The sequence below is a fragment of the Dermacentor albipictus genome, chromosome 7, assembly GCF_038994185.2.
Source record: "Dermacentor albipictus isolate Rhodes 1998 colony chromosome 7, USDA_Dalb.pri_finalv2, whole genome shotgun sequence".
NCBI classification, from domain to species: Eukaryota; Metazoa; Arthropoda; class Arachnida; order Ixodida; family Ixodidae; genus Dermacentor; species Dermacentor albipictus.
The window spans coordinates 71,454,375-71,471,471 of NC_091827.1; the positions used below are offsets into that span (position 1 = coordinate 71,454,375).

At 45.1% G+C, this 17,097-nt stretch overlaps 1 protein-coding gene across 1 annotated transcript in view; it reads left to right on the plus strand.

The window, feature by feature from the left end:
• LOC135919728 (isocitrate dehydrogenase [NADP] cytoplasmic-like) overlaps positions 1-17,097 on the plus strand; it is a 28,850-nt gene that overhangs the window by 845 nt on the left and 10,908 nt on the right. The gene's annotated exons all lie outside the window — the stretch shown is intronic.

Sequence of the window (17,097 nt, forward strand, 5' to 3'; positions counted from 1 at the left end):
ACGATTATGAAAGAGTGTAGCATATGTCATTTCGTTTATGGTATTAAAACACGGATGTTGAGGGTTAGAGTGGACTTTCAGAAAATATGATTGGCTTATGTATGTTCTCTGCAGATGAAGTGACCACTCATTTGATTCTGCATATAAACTTTCAATGGGACTTGTTCTGAAAGCTCCAGTGGCTAGTCGGATACCTAGATGGTGGACCGGATCTAGCATCTTTAGCGCGCTCGGGGCTGCAGAATGATAGATCACGGCACCGTAGTCCAACCGTGATCGAATGAGGCTCTTGTAAAGATTCATTAAACATTTCCTGTCGCTGCCCCATGTTGTGTGGGATAACACTTTAAGTAAGTTCATTGTTTTTAAGCATTTAACCTTGAGGTACTTTATGTGTGGAATAAACGTTAATTTCGAATCAAGAATGATGCCTAAAAACTTGTGTTCTTTGTTCACAGGAATTCGCTGGCCGTACATTTCGATACTGGGTTCTGCAGTGAGCTCTCTCTTTCTTGTGAAAAGCACACAAGAACTTTTGTTGGGGTTAACTTTAAATCCGTTTTCTTCTGCCCATTTGGACACTTTGTTCAAGCCCTGTTGAACTTGCCTCTCACATACAGTAAGGTTGCAGGATTTGAAACCCATCTGTATGTCGTCCACGTAAACAGAATAAAAAATGGCTGGCGGTAATGAAGCACGAAGGGTATTCATTTTCACGATGAAGAGCGTGCAGCTAAGTACACCTCCTTGAGGTACACCAGTTTCCTGTATGAAAGGTCGCGACAATACATTGCCGACTTTCACGCGGAATGTACGGTTGGACAAATAGCTTTCTATTAGGATGAGCATATTGCCACGGATGCCAATTCCCGACAAGTCTCTCAAGATTCCATAGCGCCACGTAGTGTCGTACGCCTTCTCCATATCGAGGAATACGGATAGGAAATATTGTTTATGTAGAAAGGCGTCGCGAATGTTTCCCTCAATGCGCACAAGGTGATCGGTTGTGGACCGCCCTTCTCTGAACCCACACTGAAAGGGATCGAGGATATTGTTGAGCTCAAGGAAATGTACAAGTCTGCGGTTAACCATTTTTTCAAAAAGCTTACAAAGACAATTTGTAAGAGCTATCGGACGGTAGCTTGCCGCCAAGGAAGGGTCTTTACCCTGCTTAAGAACGGACCACAATCGCTTCTTTCCATGCGGATGGGAGGCATCCCGTAGCCCAAATAGCGTTGAAAAGCGTGAGTAGTGTAAGTTTGGTGTCAGTGTGTAAATTTCTGATCATTTCGTACATGACTCTATCAGGTCCCGGTGCAGAGCTTTTGCATGTGGTCAAAGCAGCTCTCAACTCTGCAATACTGAACGGCCGGTTATAAGGTTCATTCTGTCTGGATTTTTGTATTATTGGCTTACATTCTTCTATTCGTTTGTATTTCAAAAATGATTGCGTATAGTGGTTTGAACTCGACACGCTCTCAAAGTGTTCTCCAAGTGTGTCTGCCTGATCTTTCAGTGTTTCACCTTGTGTGTTTCACCAGTGTTTCACCTTTGCATTATTAGGAAAGATGTCATCAAATTCAATATCCGTGGCAACAGTTCTGTCGGTAATAGGAAGAACATCGCATATGCGCACGCCCAAAGAGTCAAGTAATTTTTGCACGAATATAATTTGCGGAATATGTAGTCGCGGCCAGATGACACCGAAAAACAACGCAGGTTGTGAAATAAAGATAATTTGGGGATGACGCAGTGGTGATTCGTAAATCCTTAAGAACGTGTGCACCGTCAAAAGCCGGAACCTGCACGAAAGTGGCGGAACACGGGATTCTAGATAAAGAATAGAATTTGCAACAAATTTAGGAAGACCTAAACACAGACGTAATGCTTCTCTTTCTAAGAGGATTAGAGGACGGGACATGTAGGCTGGAGCTCCAGAGAAGAGCACGCAACCAAATTCTAATACAGGGCGAACGTACATACGATATATCATTAGGAGTGTATCTCTTCTCAATCCTATTCGACGACTGCTCAGCCTACGCAATATGCCAATTGCACGGGTACCTTTCCCAGTCAAATGATCTATGTGTGAGCGCCAGTTGAGAGAGGCGTTATAAATAATTCCGAGGTATTTAACAGATTCCACCTGTGGTATGTCTTGAAGGTGGTAAGACAATGAAATGTGCACTATGTCACGTATCGGAAATACGAGAACAGCACATTTGCTGGCATTGAGGGTGAAGTGACTAGCATCTAACCACCTCTCCAGATCATAAAGGTAAGTTTGCAGTCGTTTGTATAGCGTGTGGATGTCATTTGCAGATGCAAAAAACGCAATATCATCTGCATAAACATAAGTAGTTATTTCTTGATGACAAGGTAGTGTGCTCATGAGAATATTAAAAAGTACCGGGGAAAGAACTGAGCCTTGAGGTAGGCCTCTCGTTTGTTTGTGTCCAGAAGAAGAAACGCCGCTTTCGTAGCAATAGAATTCTCTTTAACCTAAGAATGACCGAATCCATGCTACTATATACCCAGGAACACCACAGGAAGTTAACGGATTGATCAATATAGTGTGCTCCACAGTGTCGTATGCTTTAGCGATATCGAGCGTCACTAAGGCAGCGTATTGCTTATGACGTCGAGCGAGTTGTATTCGGCTTTCTAAGTCGACGTGGACATGCCGGATGGAGCAGCCGGCCCTGAAACCAATCTGACAGGGACTAAGAATGGAATTATTATTAATAAATTTCGTGATGCGACGGTGAAGAAGCCTCTCAATGAATTTTACTACGTTTGATGTAAGCGCAATGGGCCTAATGTTCTCCAATACATACCTTCCTTCTTGTTTCTTAAGCATCAATATTACCTTGGCAAGCTTCCAGTGCAACGGAATCTATGCATATTTAATTGAATAATTCATCAGGTCTAAAAGAACGTTAGGCGATTCCTGTAACAATATTTTTAACATTGCATTTGTGACGCCATCAGGGCCAGGGGCTGAATTTGGTAAACATAGTGCAGTCTCATTTAGTTCAGGTAAGGAAATTGGAGTAAAGTCATCCCAAGGACCCAATGTAGAATGAACAGCCGGAAGCCTGGCCGTGAATCGATTTTCTAAGCCTTCGGCAATCCCTTCTAGGGAGGCGCTCAGTTCCTGTGGGGTCAAAACAATTGAATCTAATGTTAAGGGTGTTGGTAGCACCTTCCTAGCATGAAGGAATGAAAATAAAGCACGCTTATTTTTTGAATTAGATAGATAATCGTAGTGTCTAATATCGTATTCCTCTTTGGCTCGATTAACAGTACGCTTAAATACACCAGCATGAAACTGATAATTTTTCCAATTGGTCGGGCGCTGATTATGTAGAAGCATTTTCCAAGCGGCCTTTATTTTTCTGTAGTCCCGCGTACACTCATTATTCCACCAACGACAAGCGGTGCCTTTAGCCGAAGGGATGACAAATTCAGCTTGCTTCCGGGAATCCTCTAGAATTGAGCAAATGGTTGAAGCGATTTCCTTATCATTGGCATTGGCAAGTTTCGAAACGGCAGAATGCAAGAAAGTCTTAAATTTCGTATGGTCCATAAATGTGCATGCCTGGTAATCTAAAGATGTTATTTGACAATTGATTTCAAATGACACAGGAAGATGATCACTGTTGGTTGCTGATTCAACCACTACCCACGACAAAACCTCGATGCCAGCGCTACAAAATGTCAAATTTAACACTGAACGGAAGGGTCCTCTAACAAACGTTACTTGTCCTGTGTTCTGACACGAAAGGTGACTATCAATAGTCCACTCCTAAAGTCGCTTACCACACAAATCTGTTTTTTGTCCCCACGACACGTGATGCGAATTAAAATCCCCTACAAACAAAATTTCTTTTCTACGTGCAGCCACAGCCCTATCAAGTTGGCGCGTACTTTGCACACCGCTGGGGAAATAAGCATTTATAATTGAAAATGGATGGTATCCTGGGAGACATAAATCTATGGCCAAAATTTCACAGTCGCAGTCCATGATTTGGAAAGAAGTTTTGCCTTGTGACAAATTTTACTGGAAACAAGTATCATTAATCCTCCACCTCGCGAGTCTCTATCTAATCGGAAGGACCGAAAACCTTTTAAATGAAAATTTTTCTGTGGTGAAAGCCACGTTTCTTGAAGAAGTAAGATATCTGGATTGAATTGAATAGATAGGCAAGAAAAATCTGTTGAAGCTGAAAATATAGAACGACAGTTCCACTGCAGCACTTTCAACTGTCCAATGGTGTTGAACGCGCAGCAGTGGCAACTGCCTCCTTTAGAATAATTTCTGTAAGCACAGGAGTTGGTTGACTCTTTTTTGATTTTGGTTTCATAGCTTTTGAAATTGGGGACCCCATACGTTTGGGAGCTCGAGTGTCAAGTTCCATGTCTGTGACAATAGCAGTGTTTGAATAAGAGGGCTCATCCTCGTGTGTTTGGACTAGCGGAGTAGTGTCTGTGGAATATTCTGCAACTGTGGAAGGCGTCTCTACCTCGTTGCTAGGCGTTCGAGGTGTGGCGTTAGATATTGGCACTGCATTGGTGTCCTAGTAGGCTACATTATTTGCATCATGTGATTGGAAATGATTTGCGCTAAGCAATCAGAGAGACTGGATATCAATTTATCCATAGCTTTAGCCATTCATTTTTCCACAGCAGAGTCAATTGCTTCTGAGAGGTTAAGATCCATGCTTGGAGTGTTGCGCGCTGTAACACCAGAGTATCCGAAGGTCCTGTCTTTGATAACTGAAATTGCATCTCTTCGGGAGCAACGACGGCGGTCGATTATTTCAAGAATTTGTATTTCTTGAGCGCGAGCTGAGCAGTGCGAATAGTCCGCTGGGTGTTCTCCCCCACAGAGGCAGCACTTTTGAGATTGAGTAGAGCATTTACTTGAAGAATGACCATCCCCACAGGTGCGGCAACGCAAGCTAGACTTACATCCTCCTGCGCTGTGCCCGAATCTCCAACAATTCTTACACTGGATTGGACGTGACGCAAGCGGCTCTACACGGAACACAAGAGGCCACACCTTTATTTCAGCTGGACAGGATGTGCCCACAAACGTTGCAATAACAGATTCTGTCGGAACCCTCTCGTTATTGGCCAGTCGATTGCAACGGTAGATGGCAATGACGCCTGCTGCGGATAGCTTGTCCAGGGTTTCAGTAGGACTTAATCGGGAGTCTACGCCCCGTACAAGACCCTTGGTGCACGCAAGGTGAGGCGGAATAAAAGCACTCACCGGGGTGGAAGCGAATGAAGTGCATTTCAAGAGGTCTTCTACACAGGTCTGGTCGGGTGAACGACACACTATACCTCCCCGTCCGAACGCTCGTCTATCAGTGATGGTCTGGAAGTGGTTAGACGTGGCCTTAAGTGCCTTCTGGACAGCCTGTGGATTCGTGATCCTGGTGGAACCTCCATTGGTAGGCACAAGCGCCACAGGAATGGTGCTGACGCCACTGCGAAAAAATAAATCTATGGGCAATTCATTAGGTGGCAGGGATGCTGACCAGGCGGATCGCGCCTGGCCAGGAGAACTGGTCGACATCAGCTCAAGACGGCTGACGCAAGGAATGCCGATCAACCAGGAACTAAAATACGGTTATTGACACACCTTAAACGACCCGATACTCAGCCAAAACACCACTGCAGGTCAACGAAACGGTCGCTCTGTCGAGGCAAGCAGGAACCAGGGACAACAGCGATGGCGGTCAGCGTGGACACGTTCAAAGCCACGCAGAGTTTTTCATCCTACAGCATAGACGTTGATGATGCTCATGAAGACCCCAGAAACGCGGTGTTGCGTCCGGCTTTCTGTAACGTGGCGGCCTACGAAAGCTGTACACCCGGGGAATAAGCCACTTGTGGATCAGAGAAATCTATTGCTTCTTCAGCTACAACTACACCCTTGCACATCTGCACTTCGTGCCGGATCGTGCGGACGAGTGCGGCGGGAGGCAGAGGCGTTTTGTGCTGCACTTGATTGACTGGATTGTAGCCAGTCGGAGCAGTCTGCGCGTCGTCTTTCTGTATTAGCAGACGAAATGTACCTGACTTCGCACCAACTGCGTACATTGTTAGATATGGCGCCGTTTCCTGAGGCTACTTCGAGTTCCCCAAACCACTTCGAATCGCAGCACAGCTAATTGAGGAATGCAGAAGCAGGGGTGCCACATTTTGGCTCAACCGTAAATTCCGATTTACTAGTTTGGTTTGAGTAACAAGTGCACCGTGCACGAGGACAAGTTCCCTATGCATATAACACAGCGCGTAATTTGAAACAGCCTCTCCGTACACGCACCATCCGTAAGTAATACTTTAGTACTTTTGGGTAATAAGCTCACCTTCCACTGCGATGGATGGTCCCGCGAGCACTTCGGTGTCGTCCTCTCTGCGAAGTTCCCCTGTCGTCGCCATATACGTATGCCGACAGCACCGACAGTCGCAGACAAAATGGCGCCCCACGTTTACGACGCTCGACGTTTTTGCTGTCGTCTGCTACCTACATTCTCCGAAGCTGCGATGTTGAAAGTGTAGATTAACGCTACCCTTCTGCCATACAATATGGTTTCATGTAGGAGGGCGTAGTCATAAATATTCTGCACCGAATAAAGAAATGGCGACTTGCCCCACTAGCTACATTCGTGTAACCAATGTAGGCAAAAAAAAGCCCCATAGTTTGTCAATGAAATTACTAGAGGGAACACTGTTTATGGTGCCTCCGCAAGCCGCAAGGCTGCATGAAACCTATGGCTACCAGTATGGCGATCCGGTCAGCGCGGGAGCGATATCGGTAGGGTGGCAAATATGGCTGGATCTGCCTAAATTCGTCCTTCCGGCCTCATGCGGCTTTGCGATCTTGCAAATTGATAATTCTCGAAATACTGCGTTAAAAAACTGCAACACTTCGCAATGACCACGCGTGCCTGCAGCGACTTCTTTTTTTTCACTGCATTATTATTGTGACGACAATTATACGTACGCTCGAGGCGCGTTCGCCATTCGCACCGCCGCGATTATGCTGTCACTCTATGAAGGCGTATATGTGGTCCGCATGCAGAAGGTTATAATTGAATGCCTCCAGACACATAGTGAGAAACTGTATGCCTCCAGAGACAGAAGCTCAGTGTGTCTGGATCCCAGCAAAGAGTTTCTCCCAATAATAATAATAATAATAATAATAATAATAATAATAATAATAATAATAATAATAATAATAATAATAATAATAATAATAATAATAATAATAATAATAATAATAATAATAATAATAATAATAATCACCATCAGCCTGGTTACGCCCACTGCAGGGCAAAGGCCTCTCCCATACTTCTCCAACCACCCCGGTCATGTACTAATTGTGGCCATGTTGTCCCTGCAAACTTCTTAATCTCATCCGCCCACCTAACTTTCTGCCGCCCCCTGCTACGCTTCCCTTCCCTTGGAATTCAGTCCGTAACCCTTAATGACCATCGGTTACCTTCCATCCTCACAATATTACATAGGGGGAACACTGGCGCTGCGATGCTGTTGTAGGCATGGAAAGGCGGTTATGTGGGGGCTTCGGACTGGCACCGTTCTTGGGAAGCCAGGGAAACCATTCCGCCTGTCAGAATGATTCACGTTCTAATAAAGCGGCACGTCAAAAGCAGTTTTAACTTCAGCGTCATACAACAACGCGTTTTACTAAATCATGAGGGCTTGCGTTTGGGCGTATACAGTTATATGAAACGCAATGAGTATCGGCGGGCCGCTAAAGTCGGAGGACCGACGACAAGTTCCGCTCTCGTACTGCCATAGTTTGTCGTGTGTTGTTGCTTTTCTTCGCTTGACTATCTACTGCAGGTGAGTAAATTTCTTGAACGATGTAATTACGGGTGAAGGAATAAGATTCATGAAGATTTTATATTTAGGAACGCATTATCTGTGCAGCCATTCCCACATCTTAAGGGCGCCCCACATTCAGCGTTTTTACCGGCGTTTTCCGGCGTTGGTTCAAATTCCAACAAAAATGGTCTTCAGCAAATCGAACCATGCACCGGTCAAAGTCGGTGCATGGTGCTCTCGATCGAGTTGGCTCAAGGAGTGTCCGAAAAATCAGACGAGAGGTTGCAAGGTGTCCGAACTTTCAGCAGTTGTTATAAATTATGGTCTATGGGGAGAATGGTGGTGCCGCGAAGCAGACCGAATAATCGAGCGTGTCATAATTTTTGGGGTCCGAAAAATCAGTCGGCGACTGTAGTAGACATTTTTCATGTTTTTTTTTGCAATACGTATGAATGAGAAAAACATAGGTAATCGGAACTCAGCGAAATCACCGCACCGACTAGCAGTGCCGTGACGCGCGGCACTGTAAAGGGTGTTTCAGCGAACACTTCCGAAAATTCTTCAACGTTGCCTGGGGGCAAATAGCAGAATTCTAGTTCATCAGGTGGTCTACTCGAAGCAACGGACACTACTTCCACAAAGAATTGAAATGCATGGTCGACTAATTAAAAAAAATCACTAATTAACTTTTTAGCAAATGACCTTATGGTCCATATTGCGATTTACAAATTATAGCCTTGGAGTTTGCGAGGCGTATCCAATTGGAACGGATTCTCAGGATGACAACAGTTCCGAGATATAAATTGCCGAATTTTGCGGAGAAATGCATTGGCGTTCCAGTTACTTTTGTGCTTGAATGCATAAAACGACGCTTTGTAAGAGCCTTTCCTCTCTCTCTCTCTTTTGTAGCAGTCACTGAATCAGCGTAGCTTCCACGGGTGATGGTTTCGCATTTGGCCAAACGCGGAAGAGCAAAGCAGTCGAAATAAAGTCAGATTTAACACACAGCTGTGTATTTGGTTATGTGTGGCTGCTGTAATTTGTTTATGTTTTCTCTTTCCCCTCAGATTACGCTTATCCGGATGATAATGTGGGACTATTTCGGGGAGCGCTCTCAGTTGCGCCTGCGTTTCCTCTGTAGCGTTCCCTTCTTTGCCACAGAAAGTAGTGCGGTCTCACAAGTGGCATGCAGGAAGCTGCCTCAGCGCACGAATATGCATTGCAGCCCATAGGTTTATACGAGATATAAAACCCCGAGCCAAATTTCACCTTTTATGGGTACCCAGTCATGAGGGAATCAAGAAGCAACGAAGATGCTGAGTAGCTCGTTCGCATATACTATACACAGCGCGGGTGCTCACAGGACGCCTCTGACAACTTCATCCCAATTTACCAGAACTACAATTTTAACTGTGACAGAGGGAATAAAATGAAACTCCCCCCCTCCCTTTCCTCCCATAAGAATCTCAGTAAGGAAGAACAGGCTATAGGGAGAAAGCTGAAAACCTATACTCATAACAACCTACACATTCTCCGTAAAATTTATCCAGAAAGATATACGGAAACGTACCCATGATGCGGTTGCGCGCCAACTCTGGACCACATTTCACGGGCACTTCATCCCAATTTACCAGAACTACAATTTTAACTATCCCAGAGGGAATAAAATGAAACTCCCCCCCCCCTCCCTTTCCTCCCATAAGAATCTCAGTAAGGAAGAACAGGCTATATGTAGAAAGCTGAAAACCTATATTCATAACAACGTACACATTCTCCGTAAAATTTATCCAGAAATATATACGGACCCATGATGCGGGGGCGCGCCAACCCTGGACCACATTTAGCGGGCGTGCACGGCGTAGACACAAAAGACAAACGCAGAAATTACGGAGCGCACACAATGGGAGACGTCGCTGTCCAATGCACAGGACGAGGTCCAAGGAGCCATGGTCCGACAAGCAAGACGACGTGCAGAAGCCAGCGGGGCCCTTGTCTAGGGGCTCCACCCGTTGCGCGTTTTATTTATGAGTAAAGTTCTCGGTTTCTACTTCGGGAGTATAGCATAGAGCGCTGCGCGGCCTCCAACTGGTTATTCGGCCATGTGCATATAATGATTAATCGTTTCGCAAATACCTGGTCGAGAAGAAGAAGGAGAAGAAGCAGGAGGAGGTAAAGAAGAAGAGGGAGAAGAAGAAGGAGAAGAATGAGAAGGAGGAGGAGGAGGAAGAAGAAAAGAAGAAGAAGAAGGAGATAACGCTGCCCAACTTTAAGAGAAACCTTTTACACAGCATTGAAAGGATAGCGAAAGGGGAGGAACGAGGTGTCGAGTTTTCTCGCGCTTTTACGGGGCTGGCACCCGTAAAAGTGCACAAGTGGGTCTGCGTTTACGCAGTTTATCTATTTTTTTTTGGACGAAAGCGGAAGGTATATGCGACATTCTAAAATTTTTCCCCATAAACACAAGAGTTCACCGGAACATCCCCTTTCGACGCTATGAAATTACGAGTTGTGCGTCCTTTTTAGTGTTATTCTCGTCTTAGTTCTGCCCGTGACTTTTACCATGACTGCGGAAGAAGAAATTTAAAGAAATATTAAAAATGCGTAGTACGTACGCAGGGGACCGTTTTCTCGAATATTTACTGTCAACCTTTGCAATAGAAGAGTGGTCTATCGTCATTACAATTTACTGTGTATACAGCCGAGCCCAAAAGTCTAGAGACCACGGCACACGCAAAAAAAGAAGAAGAAAAAGTTTCTTCTAGCATAGCAGCGCCATGTCAACTTCTATAAAAGCGTGGCGCTGGTCAAGCAGGCGCACATGGTCCGTACACGTGTTTTCAGCCTTTATGCCGAGGCTGAGAAGAAAGGCAGAAATTTAGTGGCAACTATGGTCCGTAAGCTTTTGAACTGGACTGTACGTATACCCAACGCGTATAACTGCATATTTACCAATGCAGCTGGAGTCGGTCGTAGCGGCACGTGCTCTCCGACCCACCAACTGAAACACTGATGACACTCTTTCAACATTACTCAGAAGGATTAATGTTGCTAGCTTCTCGTGATATGAATAATGAATATCGGGCCCCTCGCTTAACCCCCTTCCTTTCTCGTTCAGAAGGAACGAGTTACTCAAAATAGCAGGTTCCACAAACGTTTACAGCGCCGAATGGGCCCGTATACGCGTACAACCGCCAGAGGCATTTCGGTGTGAAATTAAAAAAAAAAGAAACACGCACACACACGAAGAGCTTGATAATACCACCACCCGCACCACCCAACCGGATCGGCTGCAGAAGCTCCTTTACACGGAGACCCTTAAGCAAGGTCTACAACAGGTGCTTGACTACCTCTGCACCAGATATATCTCCAGGGGACAAGTCAGTACACACAGCAATTACATCGGTAGCCCCAACCCTACACTAGAAACCGATTTCAGCGTATCTGAAATACATGCCGCTCTACGCAAGTTTAACGGCCGTTCTGCTCCAGGGCCAGACGGGGTCACTAACAAAAGCCTTCGCAATCTCGATGACGAGTCCGTGTCCCATCTGACTGACTACATCAACGATTGCTGGCGCAGTGGTGCCCTTCCAGCCGCCTGGAAAACTGCCAACGCTATCCTAATCCCAAAGCCTGGCAAACCATCTAGCCTCAATAACTTAAGGCCCATCTTCCTCACTTCATGCGTATGCAAGGTGATGGAACACGCCTTCTTAGCACGCATCAACAGTCACCTCGAGGACAACTCCCTCTATCCCCACACCATCATTGGATTTCGCCCTGACCTTTCTACTCAAGACACTATGTTGCAGCTAAAACATCAAGTGCTAAACGATCGTTCCCGTAACATGAAAGCCATCCTCGGACTCGACCTCACTCAAGCCTTTGATAACATTTCCCATGCAGCTATCCTTGACCAGGTCTCCAACCTCCACCTGGGAGAGCGAGCCTACAATTACATCCGTGACTTTCTCTCCAATCGCACGGCTACTCTCTCGGCCGGGGATTTACGATCAGTCCAGCTTCCCCTTGGCAGCAAAGGCACCCCGCAAGGTTCAGTTATCTCTCCCATGCTCTTTAACTTAGTCATGATTGGCCTTGCCAAGCAACTACAGCAAGTCGACAATATCAACCATACATCTACGCCGACGACATCACCATCTGGTCGTACTGAGGCAGTGATGGTCAAATGGAATCAGCCCTCCAAACGGCGATTGACACGGTTGAAGCCTATCTCCAAGGGACCGGACTGCGCTGTTCACCGGCTAAATTGGAGCTTCTGCTATACAAGCCCATTCAGCGGGGTCGCCCTCCCAAACACCAATCTGATCACCGACCTTGTGACGCCATCACCCTACGCCTTCATGATGGCAGTCCTATCCCACACGTCCCTAGCAGTGGCGTAGCCAGAAATTTTGTTCGGGGGGGGGCTACGCCACTGGCCCTACGTGTGTACATATATATATATATATATATATATATATATATATATATATATATATATATATATATATATATATATATATATATATATATATATATATATACACATACATATATACGGGGCCAGTGGCGTAGCCAGAAATTTTGTTGTTGCATTTAAAAGTTTAATTCTAGTGACTACTGCTTTCAAATTTTTTATTTAGGTGGTCAATTATTTATTCAAAATTGGCCAAATCGAAAATTTTCAGAAAACGAAGCTATCAAGTTTAAAACTCCGTGACTCAACAATGAAAAATGATATCACAATTCTGTGAAGTGCATCTAATAGTACATCTACAGCGGACAAAATGGATATGTTACACATGATTCTCAAAAAAATTTAATATTGTGGAAATACGGCTTGTGCAGAACCCTTGTACACAACGTAACCAATTCACGTAAAATACAAATTGACATAGCAAACTTGCCCCCTTTGACTGTTATAATAGATGCCGTTTACAGAACCACAGTGTCTGTTATTCATGCATAGCTATTAGTTTGTAAACGTCGTGCTTCTATATTTTCAAACTTTCGAATTTTTCAAAATATTTTAAACAACATTCAGGCCCTAAATCGAAGTTGTATTTCCAACAGAACTAGGATTTAACTTTCTCTCTCAAATGCAACGAATTTCAGTAAAAGCGATTAGCAGGATTATCTAAGAAAAGGGTTTCTGCGTTTTACAAGTATTTGAATAGGTCGCGTCGGATTGGGCCCGAGCTAAAGCTTCCTCTTAAACAATTTGTCAAGGGATCAAATACATGAATAACTGCATTGTCATTGCCAAAGATGCTGCAAACGAATTCTTGAACGCTACGCACAGTCAAAACAATAAAATGTGTATTTCTTCATAAAAGAATATACTCGTATGTGCCAAAAATATTGCCCAAAATAACTGTTATCAATGCTTCCATATTTTTGTCTATTTAAGTAAAGAAAATATCACACGAACTTTAGAACTATATCAGTTCGAAACCAGGAAAGCAGTGCATGCCACTGATATGAAAAATTAAAAGGCAATGAACTGAACAAGTTGAGGACAAATATGTTAATGAAACTTTGTCATGCAAGAACCGTGCTTACATTCTTGTATATATGCAATGGCCAGTGAAAAATCTCAATGACGCTGTAATTTGTTTTAATGTATTACGCAGAAGCAGCTGTCACCGGTCGTGTATCGTGAGTAATTGCACCGAAATCAGTCGCAACAGAGGGCACGTATAAAAAGCAGGAATTCTGCAAGATATACGAGGGCAAGTCAAATAAATGTGAGCCAACAACGAGGTACTTCTTTTAAAAGTAGTCTTCATGAGAATTTAGACATTTGTCCCATTGACTAACGAGTCGCGTGATTCCCGTCTTATAAAACTCCTTGGGTTGCTGCTTCAAAAAGTCTGTATCTGGTTCCCTTGAGCTGTTTTTTCCATTGCCCCAAAATGTAGAAGTCGCAAGGTGACAGGTCTGAGCTGTATGGCGGATGCTGAAGCGTTTCCCACTTGAATTTTGCCAGTTTTGTATTAACCACATAAGCGACCTGGGGACAGCCATTGTCGTGGAACAAGATGACCCCATTCGTCAATTTTCCACGTTGTTCCTTCTTGATTGCGACACACTGCCGTTCTGGCGTTTCACAATATCGGAAACAATTGATAGCCTCTCAAGATTTAGCAAATTCTATCAGTAATGGACCCTGACGACCGAAAGAAAAGTCAACAACACCTTTCCAGCGGAAATGATGGCCTTTGCGTTCTTTGGGCGTGTAAATTCGAATGTTTCCACTGTAAGCTTTGCCGTCGTGTTTCAGGCTCGTAGTAGTGGCACCAAGGTTCGTCCCCGATCACAATTGCAAACATGAATTCATCATCCTCATTGTGATAACCGATCAGATGAGTCAAGGCAGCGCGAAAGTACTCCGTCTTCTCGCTATGGATCAAAATCTTGGGGATCCATTGAGCTCCAAAGAGCCGAGAACTGAGAAGCTCATGAATTAAGGCGTGAACCGAACCGTGACTGATGTTCAGACGGTCTGCCAGTTCATCGATGCTTATTCTCCGTTCTTGTTTCATCAGCTCATGAACCTTTGAAATTGTGTGGGGGGTGATTGCACGATGGTTATGGCCCGGCCTTGGAATGTCTTTACAACGTCCTTTGAACCGTTTGCTCCAACGCTTCACAGTGGTCAATGAAATGCCGTGTTCAACGTAAACGGCAGCCATACGGCGATTAATTTCTGTTTCGGAAACACCTTTAGCTGTCAAAAACTTCGCGACACCTAGCTGTTCAACTTTTGAAGTGCCCATTATGTGACGCAACCATATTCAACCCAGTGTATGAGAGCATTAAAGAACATTTATCTTCACACCTGTGTGTCACTTTTGTAAATGAGACATGCCGTTCTCCTACGCGCATGCCTCGCAGATAATGAACCGAACCATTATTGCGTGGTTAGGGTAGGCGCACTTTCATTTGACTCGCCCTCGTACATTAGAAATGCAAAGATACAATGGGATATACAAATGTGAAAATACGGCTTGATAAAGGACAAAAAAAGTGTCACTGGAAACATAGTTCACTGCATGTATACACAGAACATCGCAACAAGATATTTAAGTGTACGTATAAGTCTCCGATGAGTCTATGTATGTAAGAAAAAGTAACTGTATGTAATGCGTCAAACAAGGCAAATAAACATGTTGCACAATCATAGATACACAGAATCCTGGATTCCGCCCCGATTCCATCCACTCCCCCCGATGTATTGCGTGCGACGGAAGGCGGCGCGCTTGCTCCCCGCTTTTCTCCTTTGCGCACACAAGACTAAGCCACCATCGTCGGCTCACCCATTCCACCTCCCCCCCTACGCTTTCATTCGCACATACAGCATGCAGCGCGTGGTCACGATTTTATCCCCCTTGGACTTTATACGAAACATGAGGGCGACGGCGACGGCAGGAATGCGCCTGGAGTGTCCTTATAATTGCTTTCGCAATAATATAATAAACGTATCCGGCAACTGAAGCGTCCCGTCGCCCATTACTTTCCGCAAAAGAAGTATCAAAATCGAACTTTCACCATGCGACAATTCGCTGCGCCGCAACAATGTATTTTTTTCTGTGAGGCGGAGGCACCGAAATGGAAAAAAAAAACGCATAGGAAAGTATGTTGGTCAGAATCGAATGCCTACATCGGGCACCTAATGGGGCTACAGAATTAATACCGAAGAAAACATGAGACGATTGGCCCACTGAGATCCATACGCATATTGCTCAGTATCATACACCGGCGAAACAAGACTTTCCGGAAAGGTTCCGCTCAAGGAACGCGGTGCAATCCTTCGAGTCCCCACAGTGATGGCGGCGAGCGACCATTGTTTTTTTTTCTCGTCTGCTAGCCAGAAAGCTTTCAAAACTCTGTCAGGTGAAAATCCGCTCGGCCAGAGCAAACCGAATGCCCACCGAAGTGCACCGCGCGGTGGTCGGGGCCGTACGAGAAAAACATATGCACTCTGGCTCGCTCTGGCAGCCCGCGGGTAGGGTAGCGAGAACAAAGAAATTGAAGAGGCTCAATGTGTTCTCGGCGAATAAAAGTCAAAGTAGAAAAAATAAATAAGAACGTAGTTACTTTGGCTGGCTTTAGTGTCTTGACATGGTTGTTCTGGCGTAGGTTAAAAAGTGTTGATACTTTTTTATGTGACATGACGGCACAAATGAACCACCCCAACACATCGTCTCATTGGACCTCGCTGCGTGCTTTGTCAACTCGTCTGCTAGTGTGTTGATTTGGCTTGTCCCGTTGTATGTTCCGATGTAAGACTTTAGAAAAGTCAATGGACCTTTGGCGTCAAATGTTTATAACAACATTAAACCAACAAAGTTCCGCAATTGAAAATTTAAAGCACAACTTTGGAAATGTCAATGCACGTTTCACATCAAGAGCTTATGAGATTTATACCCATAAAGTTCCGCAATTGATATCCATGCGCTCCATAGATTCCATGGCCTCAGTGAGATGCCGTGGCGAGCCCGCTCACCATCAAAGCGCCCTTGAAACTTTGTGTTCGTATGGGACTGCTTGGCGTTATGTGACTGCCGGTGTATAGGCATTGCCACGAAATCCAGCCCGAGTTCGCAATCTTCGCGGTTAAATGTCTTTTCGAGCGTCAAAAAGACATTCTAGACAAAATCCAGAGTGATTTCCGGCGCCGGGGGTCGCTTTGGTCAGCGGTGCATGGACAGCACGAAAAAATTTCGGGGGGGGCTGAAGCCCCATAAGCCCCCCCCCCCCTGGCTACGCCCCTGGTCCCTAGTATCCGGGTCTTCGGTCTCACCATCTCTACCAACTGCTCCAACGCCTTGGCTCTCAACAAGATCTGTGCCCAATCTCAAAACACCCTACGACTTCTTAAACGTATTGGCGGCGAGGAGTTACGGAGTCGCCCTCTATCGGAAGCGCCTCGCTGGCGTAGTATGAGGGATCACGTGGCGCGCTTCTCATAGGTTTTGCTGTCAGCGCTCACTGAAAACACCACGCGCGAGCTTTCCCAGACATTTCTGTAAGTACTTTCGAAACGATAGAAGTTTCTTACTGTCTAAATAATAATCTTGGCCAAACTGAAAGCACACAATCGTTTACAGTCGCTATCTCTTTACCGAATACGTACAGTGAACGCCACTGCGCGCGGTCGCCGCGATGGAGTCAGCCGAACCGGCTTCTTGCGTGAAAAGTAGGTAAACGCTGAGAGCAAACTAT